The sequence below is a fragment of the Lepidothrix coronata genome, unplaced genomic scaffold, assembly GCF_001604755.1.
Source record: "Lepidothrix coronata isolate B3197 unplaced genomic scaffold, Lepidothrix_coronata-1.0 Scaffold29, whole genome shotgun sequence".
In the NCBI taxonomy this organism is placed as follows: Eukaryota; Metazoa; Chordata; class Aves; order Passeriformes; family Pipridae; genus Lepidothrix; species Lepidothrix coronata.
In genome coordinates, this window is record NW_016690209.1 from 151589 (window position 1) to 165264 (window position 13676).

At 42.7% G+C, this 13676-nt stretch overlaps 1 protein-coding gene across 6 annotated transcripts in view; it reads right to left on the bottom strand.

Annotated features, from left to right (window-relative positions):
* TBL1XR1 (transducin beta like 1 X-linked receptor 1) overlaps positions 1-13402 on the bottom strand; it is a 110451-nt gene extending 97049 nt beyond the window's left edge. For 4 of the 6 annotated variants that reach the window (XM_017810729.1, XM_017810726.1, XM_017810727.1 and 1 more), the window contains exon 1: positions 13192-13402. The gene's annotated coding sequence lies outside the window, so the exon portion shown is untranslated. Of the gene's footprint in view, positions 1-8158; positions 8304-11002; positions 11073-13191 lie in introns of those variants that run through there. The other 2 variants (XM_017810724.1, XM_017810725.1) reach the window with 2 other exon arrangements.
* Between the last annotated feature and the right edge of the window lie 274 nt (positions 13403-13676).

The window sequence follows — 13676 nt, forward strand, 5'->3', positions numbered from 1 at the left end:
ACAGGTCCAAGATGCACGTGCCCACCCAGCTTTAATTTTAACCTCATACACTTTGATACAGCCGCAGGACTAAAACATTAGTGGCCTCTGGTTTGTTTATGACTGACATAGGTTAGAATGTGCTTTGCCAAAACTCATAGTTAAAACAAAAACCAGCGTTCAAACAGCACAAGACTTCATAAACCAAATAAACAACACATTGCAAATATTTAAGGCTTCCAAGCAAAGGCTACTTCCGTAAATTCCAACATTTAAACTGGCAACAAAACATTTTAGACACTGAGACAAATGACTGGCTAAAAAATGCTATCCCATCATCATCATAATTTCAAGCAGTTCATTTTTCTGTTCTCCTGAAACATGCACGGCACTCAAATTATAACTGAGCAAATGTACATATCCCTTGCTATTTAAAACAAAACAAAAAAATTGGAAACATTAAATTTAAATCTTTTTGTTTAACCCGGGACTAGAAAACTGTCAGCCCTGAAAATTAGTTTCACAGAGCCTTAATGCATCTGAAAATGGCTTATTTGCTACACATGACAAGCAAATTCTGAAATAAAGGGAAACCCTTTCCCTCAACATGCGCACTAATATTTTTGTTTCCTGAAGGTTGGATCATTTCCAGAGAACCTGAATTGACTTCCATGGTGTGATAATACATTTCTTACAAAGAACACATAAACTGCCTCAGAACACAAGAAAATGGTTCAACTAAGAAAGGGCTTCAATCAGCTCTTCTAAATATACACAAGGATCACACTTAAAAGTGATAATTTATAAACAATTAGGGCTTGACTACACCAACAGCTATATCTGCTGATATATAGATATATATTACACTAAAGAGGAATTAAACACTTTTCTTCTGGAGTCATTCCAAACAAAAATGTGAACATACTGTAAATTCCCACTTTTAACTTCAAGCCGTGCTGCCAGCAAGAGTAAATACATTTTTGTAAAGTTTAAGGGATTTATTAAAGCGCTGGCAGGACTTTCTTTTCAAATTAACCAGAGGATACTTCTCAGAGTAGAATATGGTGAAAATAAGAAAAGTCACCACACAAAATTACAATTTACAATAGGAAAACCCAAAGTACTATTCCCAAACTGAAGAGATTGTCAAAAATTAAAACACTCCCAAAAATTTCATTTTCCAGCAGGTGAAAAACAGCCAAACAACAAGAGGGAATATGTGCTCATCAGTGTCACAAGCACAGCTGTGACAGCCAAGACTGAAGTGTGTTTTAGGAGACACCAATACTGACACTCACCTGAAATCAACGCCCTCAGACAAGGAAAACACCACTGGCTCCCAGTAAAGGGCATAAAAAAAGATTTTTATACTAGCTTGTGCATTTAAGCAATATAACTATAAACTTATAAACAAGAATCATTTAGGAAGTTATAAAGAAAGACTTGCCAAAATGAAATTGTGAGCACGTGAAAAAGACCGTGTCACCATTTATTTTTATTTTATACACGGACAAACCCAAGCAGCCCAGACGGTTTGAGTCATGCGATCCTGCTGGCTGGTGTCAGACTGGGCTGAGCTATCAGCCACCCCACTGCAGCCTGGGAAGATTCTGCCTGATAACAAAGCTGAGATAAGAAGTTCACGGCCCACCCTCACCGTTCACACCTCTGGTTAAGCTAAAGTTTACGAACACCTTTACAGTAAAAACGCAGCAGTTTGTGAGGTCATGCTGCAAACTGGTTCAGCAAAACTATCTGGATTTTAATACACACATCCCGCTCCCAAAATAGCTGTTGGCTTTAACACATTCTTACAGAGATGATGTTTTTAGGAGCACTAAGCCTCTTTATCAGCACAGCAGAGGAGACAACAGAAGCTTTTTTGCATCTCTGCTCCATCAAGAACAGGGTCAGCTTAAGGGTCCCACCACCTCCCTTCCCAGCCCCACTGCTGAGTTTAGTGGCTGCTTGGGTAGCTATGCTCCAAAACCCATTCCTCAAGTGGTTCCACCATGAAAATTCAGCCTTTCCTCATCCCCAAAGAGCTGCCAGGGTGCAGAAAAAGCACAGGCGTCTTAAAACTTCATATAAGGTGGCATTCCCACGTTATTAAGGACACAAATACGCTCCACTTCATGAACCAAGTAGCTTGATTTCAACATGTACTGGCACTATCGGAAAATATTTCCAGTGCAAAGAACCATGTTTTGTCTAACATAAGACAAAACTAAAAGACGCACACAAAAACAAGGAACGGAGCACTTGCCTAAACTGAAAACTCCAAGGAAGCAGAGGACGAAAAATGAAACAAGAGCCACTTTACACTGCCATGCAGCCTTTCACCAGAAGGTCTCAGGGCACTGAACAGGTCTGAAAATGCTCCTGTTAAGAATTAAATCACTGGTGCATGGGTAAATTTGTTAATCCATTTGCTAAGGTCACACAGTGGCAGAAATAGCAGATAATCCTGACACCAGCTTTCTGTCCTAATCATTATGAGGACAGAAAATCTTCAGTGATGCAAACTAAAGTAAACATAGTTATCTGTTACATACACGTATATTAGGTCAACTCAGAAAAGCAAAATTTTGGGTGTGGGGACTGGAGGTGTGTCCTTGGGAATCCACCACAAAGCTAGAGAGGCCTCTGGAAATGCAGAGAAATACTTTATAACCAGAAAGTAATTCCATAATTGCCTCTATCAAGCTACGGCAGTTTCTACCAGCCTGAAAGTTTCTACCACCTTTCGTGACATTACATATGAAAGCATCTTGATAATACCTGCTATGGAACTCTAACAATTCAGGACCATTTTGGTGAATGCTCTTGTTTAGGTATAAAACACACCGCAAGCACGGGTTTCCTAAGAGGAAAAAGCAAGACTACGAGCTGACAAAAAGAGAAAAAAAAACAACCCAACTTATTCTACAAATCAAAAATACTGGATCAGACAATGAGCTACTACACTGGCATTATTAAGATGTACTAAACAAAACAACATAATAGAAATCACTGTAGGCAGGGAAGAATAATCTTTCTGCTCTTCCTTAAGCGAAACTCACAGCAATTTCAATGGAATTCTCCCCCAGATACGGCTGGATGACTACATCCACAGCCTCCACGTGCCAAGTCTGCTCCTGCAGCCAGCCTCTATTGCATCCATCTTACTTACACTACACATATCCTGATTACAGGGATTTATACATGGCAAGAGTAATTTAGAGGTGATCCACAAAACTGTGACCTCAGTAGAGATGAGGTTCACTATTATCGTCTCGAGTGTCAACAGCTTTGAGGTAAAGGACCTACACCTGAAAGACTTCCAAGCAAAAATCTTTTCCTGACTTTTGAGAAAGAACATCTTGCGCTCTCTCTGTCCCAAGCACATCCGTGCTTCCGAGCCAGAACACAAGCCTGCTATCCATAGGTTTCTCTGGACAACAAGGCAAGAGAGAGTTAATAACTCTTTAACACTTGCGCTTATTTTCTTAGGTTCGGGACGACAAGACACCAAATAAAAATGCTGCTTAGATACCAAGCAAGAGGTTATTTCGTATAAGAAATAAGGTTGTCTAAAGACAACCTCTCCACTCCAAAGTCACACTTGCACACAGTCATCCGTACACAGTCATCCGTGCTGGGCAGGACGGAGGCGCCTGTGCGCACGTCGCCTGTGCGCACGTCGCAGCTCGCAGCCTTAAAGCGGTGTTTGTTCACCCAGAACAATGGGGCATGTGACTTGTCAACACTACCCACAACAAAAACAATAAGATAAGGCCGCCACTGATTTCGGGATGACTGACTTTGTTTTTGCTAATTTGAAGTCACAGCGTCAGTGAAAAGCTTATTGCACAAAACCCCTTATTTTGAAAAGCCCCCAGCCAACCTCACCTTGCGCTGAGGTTTTCGCTCAGGCTTCCTCAGCTTTTCACGTTCGCACTAAACGCTCACACCAACTCCCTCCAAAGCCTCCCTCTGACTTCATCAAGAGTTGGATCAATGCTTTATGCCTAAAGCCAAGATTATTTTTATCAAATAAAGCACTGCCAAAATTTGTCCTCTCTGTTTCCTGTGTGCCTGTCCCAGCCACCCATCTGCCCACAGGCAGAGCCCTCGCTCACCTCCGCTCGCTGCCAACCCGCAAAATGAGACTTCCTCAGCAGCACCATCCAAACTCTTCCAACCCCTCTGGTTCAAGAGGGCTACCTACCTGGGATCAAGCCCTACACATAAAGTTAATTAACGCTAGGAGAAATGGGAAGAAAGCAGAGAAAACCCAGAGAACAGAAACAAAAAGGCACCAATTTAAAGGACTGACAAGAACAGATGGGGAGAACACAAAAGAAAAGTCCAAAATGACAAAGAGGAGAGAGAAAGTCCAGGAAAAAAAACAACTGGGGAAAGATTAGAAAACTCAAATAAAGCCTCAGCATGGGGTAAAAATTAAGTGATAGAAACTGTCAGGATGGACACAAAACACCCCAGTACACAACATTAATTTGCCATATTCACGCTACATCATGGACAAGGAAGCAGAGCCAAGAAGAGGAGCAGGCACAGCCACTCTGACCCTTGGAAGGGTAAGTGTCAGAAAGAAAAAAAGCAGTACAATCTTGCACCACTTGTCTTTTATTATGAAGGGGGAAGTTTGGGGGTTATTTTAATCACATAGAACAGCAGTAGGCCCAACAGCACCAGATTAACAAATAAAACTAGGCAGCAAGAGGCACATGGAAGTACACTGCAGTTCCAAATTTACAGCATTTACGGGAACATTAATGTAAATGAAATCTGACTAACCTGATCTCTGAATGTGTGTTTTTAAAACCAGCACATTTCTTTCCTTTCACCTTGAAAAAACTCCGTTCCGCAAGCAGGTAGTTACAAACCACGGCTGGGAAAGTAGGAGGCACACTGGGCAGGCAAATTAGATTTTACATATTCTAACACCATCAGTGGAGCTTTCTGGAGCTCTGTAGCAATGTCCAACATACACAAGCCTTGCTGCTGGCACAACAGAGAACCTCAGCCTACGTAGGGGACGTACTCTTAGCTGGAGTCTGTCACTGCATTTCACATACCCTCCGAGCCTCATGTGTGAAATCATCCATAGCATCAAAAAGCGAGTCAAAACACATCAAAAGTGTTTTCCCTGGCTACCTCTGAAAGTTTCCATCCCTTTAGCCTTCATATATATTTTTTTAAATTCTTCTTACCAGTTCTCTCAATACACACAGGGTCTCTAAAAGTCCAAAGTGTCCCAGTACATACAAGCAGCCACCATCTCTCCAACATGAGACCGAAGCTATGTCCCAGGCACTGGGACAACAAGAGACTGACAGGAATATTGAGTCTGGTGCTTTCACAGCCAGCCCCCAGAACCACACAGAGAGCAATTTCTAAGTTAATTTCTAAGGCAAAAGCAATGCCCAAAAATTCTACTGGAATAATAAGACCCCTGGGAGTGCTGTGGTGCCCAGGCACCTTAACAGGATGACCCAACGATCAAGGGGGTGTTTTGTTTTAATGGAACAGACTCTTAGAACTTAATTACTAATGTATTTACTGTGCATGAAATGCACTGTAAGGAACAATCTTACAAAGGGCCTTGATGAACTAGGAATAACTAATCCATATCAAAATAACCTTGCAAGTGTAGACAGCAGAAGACCCAACTAACATGGACTTTGCCAACAGTAAGATAAACACATTGATATTTCTAATGTAATCCAAGGCCCTCCACAATCTGCCCTGGAAGACAGTCACAGTAATGCAAAGTAATTTTCTCACAATTCAAATAATTGTGACAAACATTTACTATAATGGCAAAAGCTGTTAAAAAAAAAAAAAAGTTGGTTTCTATTAATGGGCTACATTTAGATATCCATTCCTGCTATCAGATCAAGCTCACCAAAACTGCCTACTAGGCTGTTTCATTGTATTTTTGTTCAAGTTTTATTGCAATTCAACATACTGAAGTTTCTTATTCCTGACTTTTTTTCATCCGTCCCAGTGCTAGATACTTACAATCTAAACAAGACACCAGATCGTGAAATTTAGTTGTGCATTTGAAATAAAGTGAAAAATCAGGTCCCGGGTCTGAACCAGCATGTTGTTCAACGAGTATGGACCCTACTTCTCTAAACCCCAGATCCACTGCATTAGCCATTTTTAGCACAATTTATTTGATGTCAACATTAATAGATGGTTTTGGCAACACTGGTCCCTCATTTTCCTCCATCCACATCTGTGCTAACGTTGCTTTCAAAGTACACTAAAAAGTATTATATCTGAACAAACATAACCCCTAAGTAAGTATGTTACAGATTCACAAATATCATCATGGCAAAAATCTGTATTTTTACAAAGCACTTCCTAATTAAAATTTATCTCCAAGAGTATTTATTTAGGAATGCATGTTTGTGTTAATATCCAGGCAAAAATTTCTGCACTAGAGAAGAATGTGGACATCCATACAAAAATTAGTGGTGATTCACTGTTTAACAGTTGTCTTCCCTTTACAGCACACCGCAGACTGAAGGACACGTTGCCAAACTGAGAGCACCAATACTTCCTTTAACCTAATATAGGACAAATAAATACACTTCAACAGCTTCTAAATCTTGCACGTCCTACTTTTTTGACCCAGATCTCTTGTTGTTTCCCCCATAGGTCTATGCAATATCAAAACTATTTCTTTCCCCACAAATTTAAATATAACCTAAAAGGGGAAAAGTCCTCATGATTTCTTTGAGCTGGAGAGACCAGGAAGCAGGGGGGAGGGGCAACAGACTCACTCATGTCTGTTAAGATCAATTGGTATTTTTAAGGCAAGATTTTCAGCCACATTTAACACTCTCCCAAGTGCTCAAATTAATGGCAAAAATGCTCATTTGTCCAAGAGGACTCTAAGTTACGCCAACATCAATAATAAATGAAAAATAATTGAATCATTTTATTACTATTTTTACAAAGCAAAAACGTATTTTCAGAAGTCTTGCTGACAATCGAGCGTGAATCAGTCTGTCCAAAAACCACAAAAGAGCTATGAAACTTATTATTCCTCTCCTCGGTCAGCCTGGGCAACTTCTTCCAGGAAATCAAACTGCTTCTTCTTTGCCTGGTACTTTTAGGGAACCATCAGGGGACTGAAATCCACCTCGTGTGTGCTCACCATGCAGCGAATTCCCTGCTCAGTTTGCCGGCGATAGGCCACCCATGTGAAGAGCCTGAACTTTTAACATTGTTAATGTCAAATGGATGCAACTTTTAGGACTGGTTCTATTTAGGGCACTAGACCTTGACAATTTCTGTGGTTTTGGTACTGGACACAATATTTAGCACTACATTTTCACAAACAGTAAATATTTGACCCTTAATTTGTAACCTTGGAAAAATGCTCCAGGAATAGGTTGCAGAGAGATCTTTTCTGTGCGCTCTCTGGTCTCCACCAGCAGGCACGTAGCTGTGTACAGAGCAGGAAAGTTTCCACAGGCACTTTCACAGTCCCAATTCATAAAAATCTACCATCGGCCTGACGTCAGTGGGGTTCGGAGGGAGCTCTGCGTGCAGCTGGGGAAGTGACTGAATCATTCCCCAAACCCACAACGGGTTAAAAGGAGCACCAGCATTAGCTGCAGGGTGCTCCTGCTGTTTGTCTGCCTTGCCAGGCTGGCAAAACTGCGGGAAGGGAAGGCATACTACTAACACCACACCACCTAAAACTTGCAGTAATGCACCTCCAGCAATCTGTAATGACACTCAGAGTGTCTGCATATGGCACACGGTTGTAGAGAGTGTGTCTGTAGTACACTGACATTGAACAGAGATTGAACTGAGCCTCAGATCATAAAAGAAAAACAGAAAAACCACACAACTGTTTTTTCTCTGGATGATTCTGATTTTTTACTGCTAGACATTACTAGTAAACAAGATTGCTCCTTTGCAACGTGGAGACTTCAGAATTACAACAATAAACACAAGTCAGAGTACACAACATAGCCTTTTACTAATACTGCTCCCAGGAACAGAAACTACACCCTCACGGGAGTTTGCAAAAGCCAGCAAACCACACACAAGAGTTGATTTTTAGAAATGCTAAGCACACACAGAGACTGTCAACTTCACATGCAACTGTGGGGACTCAGCATCTTAGAAAATAAGACTATTAATATCTTACTTTACAGATGCAGATGCCAGTTTATACTCTTCAGAGGAGTCATGTTTGCACCAAACAGAACTGCAGCACAAATCCAGGGGACTGATCCCCACTCCCACTGCACTCTGGAACGCTCAGCTCCTGGAGCCCAGCACGGCACACAGAGCACCATGAAGGGCCACGGGCAGGCACTGAACCACGTAACCAGGTTGACACCCAACCTGCTTGCATTACTCATCCTGAAAAAATGATGTGTTAGTCTGATAGCACACCCAGAGATGTTGCTTCTGGTGTTCAAACTGACATATTGAGAAGGACCTCAGTATCTCCTCGTAGCACTGAGTAAGGCCACATACACGTACATACAAAGACCAAAAAGGGACTCTTTGAATGAGGTCACATACATTGGCCAAGACAATTCCATAACATTCCTCCTCATCGCTTTGGAGCTTCTTTCAGTAGGTTTTTCAGAGAGCTACACCAATTCCCCAAACCTTTGGATAACTATTTCTACAGGTAAGGAAATATACTCAGAAGTCTTCCCTGCAATCAGCCCATCCAAGAAAGAAAGCGAGCAAGGGTGAGGTGCAGCACCAGCATTTCACTCCTTGGCTAGCCAAGACAACAAAATCCTTCACACCTAACAGTGTGTGCATTTATCCCTGCCGTTAAGTAACCTCCAGCTTGGAATGACCGCCTATTTCTTATCAAGGAATGATTTTTTTTTTAAGGCTCCTTAACCATGTAAAAAGGAAAGTCCAAAGGATGTCACAGCAAGCTACGTGGTAAAGTATTAAAGATCAGGGTTTCAGAGTGTAAGCTGAGTTATGACTCTATAGATCCTTCAGAACCAAAGGAAAATTCAATGTGAGCTCAAACAAGGCCATTGAGACTCCAGGGCATTTTGTATCAACAAGTTCAGCCTTGTTTTCATTACAAGACAGAAGAAAAGGGCCTTCCCTTTCTGGATTTGACACCACAAGATGAAACCCTAAGGAGGAGAAGTTGTTCACAGTTTTCATACAAACTGGCAGTGTGACTTCCAGATCAGACTTCTGAACCTTTTCACTCAAGCAATCAACCCTCCCAAAGTGACAGCTATGCTGCCTCATCTTCACTACTTCTTACCTCCAGTTAGCTAATTCAATTTTGCAAAATTAAAAGAAAGCCAATATATTCCCCTACAATTTCATATCAAAAGATATTTCTTATTCCTCATTTCATTGTCATACTTTATCTCGGAGGAAACCAATTATGAGACGAATAAAGCAGTCTCCATCTACTCTGCTCAGGATCACTGGATGAACCTTTTTCTAGTAAAGTCACTCTTGTTACTAAGTTACTTTACAGAAATTAAGACCATCTAATTTCCTACTGCAGCACTTAGAAAACTGCACATATTTGGGAATGGGTTAGCCCAAGCAATAGCAGGAACATAAAAATGGTTTCTTCATCACCTGTTAATTTGAAGCTACTACATTAATGTCGCAGTGAAACTCAAATACTGAAAAGAGCTGTCAATCATAGTTCCTAATGGGAAACTACTGACACCTCTCCACCTAACACAAACACTTAAATTTGTATTTAAAAATGAGCACGCAATGAGTATATTCTCACAGCAGTTACTTTTCGTAGGAGCCAAACATGCATAATTACAGTGTGCACGCACACACACTTTCACTTCTCTCCCAACCTGCAGCTACTTGCATGAGCTGATGTTTAGGGCATTAAATACAGCCATTATTACACCCTAAACTCTGTGTGCACGCACAGGGAGGATGGTCAGCACACAGAACGGTATCACACCACTCCATATAAACAACACGAATTAGACTGTGAATGAGTCACACTTTGGCACGATACATTTCAGTATCACCATACTGCAGTATGGACACAGCAGCACACCCTGCCCTTGCCCTCCTCTCCAAAGCAGGGACCAGACCACTTCATGACCTCCCTATCCCCGTTCAGAAGGGGAACGGCTGGCAGGAGGTTTGTGTCTGCCTCTTCTCAATTTGCCAGCACAGTGTCCTCGCCAGTAAGGTGTCAGAATTCACACAGGCACCACAATCCCCAGTGGCTGTGGGACTGGGGGGATGGAAGAGACAGGCAAAGCAAGCCAAAACTGGAGGGGGTTGGCTACTGCTTGGGACTCCCAATGTGCAGTAGAACAGGATTAGTAATGGAAAGGTGTCACACATATCACTACTTCAGCCTTCTCGAAAACCCTTAACAGCTCTGTGATACCAAAACAGCATCAGTATAATGAAAGATTCACATCCTACTGCCCACCACTAATACAAAACACACCAAACTTCTGGGAGCAACTTCACAGACAGCTGCAGAGCTTATTCAGCCGAACGAGACCACTGATGTTCACAAAGTTGTGTTTTTTACAGGACTTCCTGACTTCTGCACGATTACATCCTTGTAGGATGTGGGTCTTTACTGCCACTACAAAACTTATAACAGCAAACACATTCCAACTGAAATGTGAAGTCCACGTTCAATTACATTCCAGACCAAAATCAAGTTAGGTAAAATAACTCAGTTTGCTTTACATCATTCAGATCTGTTCTTCCTAACTAAAAACTATTATCTGAAAACAACATTAATCAGCAATTTTGACCATTTCCCCTAATCTATCCAGAGCCTCTTTATGCTTAAGGCTGTAGCACTTTTTAGCATCAAACTCTTTCATGATGGGAAAATGACTATGAAGTATTGCTGTTGGGTACTTAGCGCTTATACCCGCCTTACAACTTCAAAGCATTACACAAACATCAATAATTACCATATATAGAGTAAAACTGAAAGAAGCATTCATATTAAAAAAAAATTCGCAGGAAAAAAAATCTTAACTACCTGTTTGAAGAGGGGGAAAAAGCTTGAGCAACACAATCTCCTGTAATTATTGCGTTCTTCACGCGTATGGCTGCACATATTCAAAAAAACAAAAATAAATAAATAAACTCTTGAACAATCTTAAAAAATAAACATAAAGCTCAAAAGCCAAACCCCAACTCTTTTCATACATATAAATTATATTTCCTACCCTTTTCCTCACGGAGTGAGAACCAAGTGTTTTCCAGGTGTTCCAAACAATAGTTTAGGAGGCAGGCCACCAAGTTCCCAAGACACAGCACCAGAGGACAAATTCACCTTCCCTTAAGAAAACTTAAGGCAACAACAGTGTACAAGCTGAGTTGATCTTAGGCAAATACTACAGTATGCTGCTGTTCCATTAGACCTCAGCCAAAAGCAAAGAGGAAAAAAAGAAAAAATCACTACAAGAAACCACAGAAAGCTTGTCATGATCATGTACTGGGCACCACCTGTGCCCTAAGCACCATCACCAGCGTGGACCCCTTTCTTCTATGAATAAGGGGAAAAAAAGCCTTTCACATGCCCAACCATATGCCCACTTGCTTAAATACAGGGGCATACACAAGAGTTTGGAGGTTCAGTCCTCATTTGAAATATATTCCAAAAACCCCACTAACACGTGTCCAAAGAAAGGCCCAAAACCCAGAATGAGCCTCACACACGTCAGCTTTCAGGCTGCTCAGAGCAAGAAGAGGGCCCAAAACTGCCCAAAAGCTCAGGCACAACTCAAACCCTAAAGTTCAGTTTTGCAAAACGGTGCCCGCTCTGCCAAAGGGGCACAACTCCCAACACCCAAAGGGTAGAGACCACCAACACCAAAGAACCTCAGTTAATACATTCAACATGCTCAGACATTTATTTTTGTACCACAGGACAGCAAAGCAAGTCAGACAAGCCCAGAATAGAATACTCCTTTTTTTTTTTTTTACGCAACAAAGACCTGGTTCTCCTGATCATGCCTCCCATGCCTTAACAATAAGGAGTATGTTTTGTGATCCCCTCCCCCCATAAATCAGTTAGGAATTTGATTTACACAGACAGGAAAACGAGGAAGTTGAGCACACTGGAGAGTAGTAAAAACTTCACCAGCAAACTTCACTTTCCTACACAGCGACCTACAAACCAAACTTTCCTCCAGACTCACGTGTCATCTGCAGCAACCAGCCCCTGCCATAAAGCACAAAGTTTTGCTGTTCTGGGGATAAAGACAAGCGAGGGGAGACTTTTATTCTGTCAAGCTGCCTTAAAAGGAAATTCGGTGATGAAAGATTAAATTCACCTGGAACAACACGACAGATTTTAACCCTTTCGAAGGTACAACAATAATAAGCCACATATTACAGGGCTTATATCCTCCACTAAGAAAATGTACACATTGCATCAACGTGTGAGCCCGTCTAATTGATGCAACACACAATTTACACCAGGGTTTCAGACATGGATAAACCCGGGAACAGAAAGACGCTGTGAAGTGGGGAAAAAAGCTTATTTTATGCCCCAAACTGGGCCCGCTCGCTGCGACCGCGGGTTATTGCATGTTCCGCCCCGAACTTCGCAGGAAAACTGATCAATAACTTGGCTCGCGGCGGGGGAAGAAACACCGGGAATGGCCCGGGGGGGAGTTGGGGGAGGGGTGTGTATCCCCTTCCAAGGAATAGCCGGGTCGGGATGGGGGAGAACTCCGAGCAGTGGGGGAGGGGCAGGGCCTCCCCTCCCCCCTTTCCCCTCCCCCCCATAAGTAAATATGCGGGAAGGGGGGGAGGGGAAGCCGCTCTTCCACACAAATCAGGCTAAAAATAGGCCTCTCGCCATGGCTCCCGTGTGCCGTTCGCTGCCGAGTCCGGTGTCCCCCCCATCCACCCCATCCCCCGCTCCGTTAAACCCTTTTTTCTTTAAAAAAAAAAAAAAAAAAAAAAAAAAAAAAATGAAGGCGGGTGGGGGAGGGGAAGCCAGCGGCGCGGAGTGGGGGAGGGGAGGGGGGTAAATATATAGATATTATACACACATATACGTGTATATATGCACATATTAATCAAAGACGGGGGGTCACAGGGGCGTTCTGGTCCCATCCCCCTCCCGCCTCCACCGGCACAAACAGGGCGGCCGCCCCCCCATCCCCATCCCCGGCCCCCACCCGCCCCCGGGGCTCGGAGCCCCCCGGTCCTTACCTTGCGAGCGGCTGCTCCCCCCTTTCCCAGGGAATGGAGGCACGAGGAATTCACCCTGGATTGTCTCTCCTCCTCCCGTGTGTTTTATACCGCCGCGTGTATATTATACGCGCACATCCCTGCGTGTGTGTGTGTGTGTGTGTGTGTACACGCGTATAGGTGTCGATAATATATATATATATAAATATCTATATATATGTATTTTTAAGGTGTCCACACCGAGAGGAGGAGGAGAAAAAAAATACCAGGAGAGGGGGGAAAAAAAAAAACAAACCCAAAAACAACAAAACCACCACACACACACACAGGAGAAGGAAGGAAAAAAAATACCCAGCGCGTAGCGCTGTGATATTCAATTATATCCGAGCCAGGGGCCGGGGGAGGGGAGGGTGGGGAGGGCGAGGGGGGGCTGGAGATTAAGTCCCGAGGAAGGAGGGGAGAAAAAAAAAAAAAGTAATATGTGTGTGTGTGTGATTGAGATTGAG